The sequence below is a fragment of the Fundulus heteroclitus genome, chromosome 8 (assembly GCF_011125445.2).
Source record: "Fundulus heteroclitus isolate FHET01 chromosome 8, MU-UCD_Fhet_4.1, whole genome shotgun sequence".
Classification (NCBI taxonomy): Eukaryota; Metazoa; Chordata; class Actinopteri; order Cyprinodontiformes; family Fundulidae; genus Fundulus; species Fundulus heteroclitus.
The window spans coordinates 34,601,401-34,603,685 of NC_046368.1; the positions used below are offsets into that span (position 1 = coordinate 34,601,401).

Consider the following 2,285-nt stretch of genomic DNA (forward strand, 5'->3'; position numbering starts at 1 on the left):
GGCAGAAGGTAGTGAAGGACACAAACAAACAATAAAGCTACAACACTAACCACCTCACATATATATTCCAGTAAATATATGATGACAAACCCAATAAATCATTAACACAATAAAAGAAATACAAAATATTCGCAACACACATGATTGGGAGTTTGACAAGAACACTACTCACACCTTGTTTCTGTTCCTCAACAGAAAACAAGGCCTGATGTCTGCCAACCATCTTCACAGAGCATTTTACTGGGAATACAATGCTCATTACCCAACCCAGAACTCAACACTTACTGCCAGACCCGGCTGCAGAAACAAATTACAAGGGGGGGCATTCCATTTTCAGGGGGGCACCCTTTTTCAAAAAACATTTTATATGTAGTTGTCAATGTCTAGCAGAAAACTAAAACCATCTTGTATATATAATGTGTTATTTGGTTGTCTGATTATACATTTTGGTTGGAGCCCGTATGCACAAAGTTTTCTTCTTTGCTTCAGTGTAGTTGTGCGCTAATGGCATGTTCTTATGTGTTTAATAGTTCTATGCGTTTGACATGAGAGAGTTTTAGATTTGGGCTTGTTTTTTTTCTTTTAAGTTGGCCGGGTGTTATGCTGGGTTTTGGCTGGAACTCAAAAGTCAAGCATAAGCATAACAAGCTGATAAACATGAGCGCTGGTGTGAGCTAAACACTGACTGAAGTAAAAATTCAGACTAGAAGAGGTTCTGTAATTAAAGCAGCTAGGAGCACAAGAATTAGAGCAAATCAGAGTTCTCTTCTGTCATGGTTTTCAGATGACGAGCCCACATGCAGATACGAACGGGAGGCAAAACACAGTTTTAAGTTCTTTTATTAAAGGAAAAATAAGCAGGTTTATGGACGGACTACTGGTACACGGCTGGGTCAGAACGTCAAGGCTGGAGAGACTGTAAGAGAGAGAGCACGTGAGTTCTTCATAATGAAAGCCAGAAAAACCAACTAAGAGTTGCGCTGCTTACCATTAGGCAGGGCGGACCTAACCGGGAAGAAGTAGCGTCAGGAGAACTCTATGTGACTACTCTGATGGAGATAGGTGGCTAGTGGCTGAGGGCGGCAGATGTAGCTGGTGAGGAATCCGAGATGACCTCATCGGCAGCGGTTGACAGATGGATTGACCAGAGTGAGCACAGAACCAACAGAACCCGGGAAAGGGGATCTCAGCCCTCGCTGGGTAATTTCCAGGAAGTATGAGGGGAGCGCCAGAGCAAAATCTGAGCCGACAGGTCTGCTGGTCTGTTTCTTCGGACGAGGCGTCAAGACAGGTGAGTGCATCCAAGCACCAAAATCTGGAGCACAGAGAGGTACAAAAATTACTCAAAAAGATGAGCAACAAAAAACTCACAAGCTGGTTTCCGAGAGTTGGGACAGAGGCCACGTCGTACCACGACTGGTTAAGGCTCCGGCGTCTTCCATCTGCCAGTGCTCTGCTTAAGAAGCCAGAGGAAGCCGCCTGCAACGAGCTGCAGGTGTGGACCACGCCTCCTCAGCCAACTAGGCACACCTGCGGAGTAGAGTTAGCTGCCAACACAGAGAATCCTGACACTACCCCCCCCTCAACGGCCGCCTCCTGGCGGCCCAGACGAAGATGTGCTGGGTTGAGTAGACCAAAAGTCTCGGATCAATTCCTCATTGGCGATGATGGCTGCAGATACCCATGAGCGATCCTCCGAGCTGCGACCCACCCAATCCACGAGGTATTGGTAACCCCTTCCACGTCGACGGACATCTACAATCCTGGAGACGCGAGAACTCTGACTGTCCTGGGAGGGTGGAGGGGGTCCGGAAGGAGGGTAAGAATCATTGTCCAAAACAGGCTTAATCTGGGATACGTGAAAAGTGGGATGAACACGAGAGTGAGGAGGAAGACGTAAGCGGACAGTGGTGGGGTTGATGACTGTTTCTATTTCATAGGGACCTGTAAACCGGGGAGCAAGTTTCTTGGCGGATGGATTAGTCAAAACATCTCTGGATGATAACCAAACCCTCTGACCGGGGCGATAATGGGGAGCTGGTCTGCGGTGCTGGTCGGCAAACCTCTTGCTCCGCTCTGCGGTGCGAGTGAGGGCTGTAACTGTCTCTTTCCATATTTTCTGGCAGCGAGCAATATAATCGTTAACGGAGGTGAAGGGAATCCTGAGTTCGTCTGAAGGTAGGAGTGGTGGTTGATATCCTAATGCAACTTCAAAAGGTGAACGTCCCGTGGCTGAGGTGATATGAGAGTTCAGAGCATACTCTACCCAAGGCAAAAACTTGTTC

The 2,285-nt window shown here is 47.4% G+C and overlaps 1 long non-coding RNA gene across 1 annotated transcript; it reads right to left on the reverse strand.

The window, feature by feature from the left end:
• Positions 1–824: 824 nt before the first annotated feature.
• On the reverse strand, positions 825–1,041 carry LOC118563990. The gene is made up of 2 exons (XR_004931581.1): positions 989–1,041; positions 825–916 (listed from the first exon to the last, which is right to left on the reverse strand). It is a non-coding gene; the product is annotated as an uncharacterized LOC118563990 (long non-coding RNA).
• Between the last annotated feature and the right edge of the window lie 1,244 nt (positions 1,042–2,285).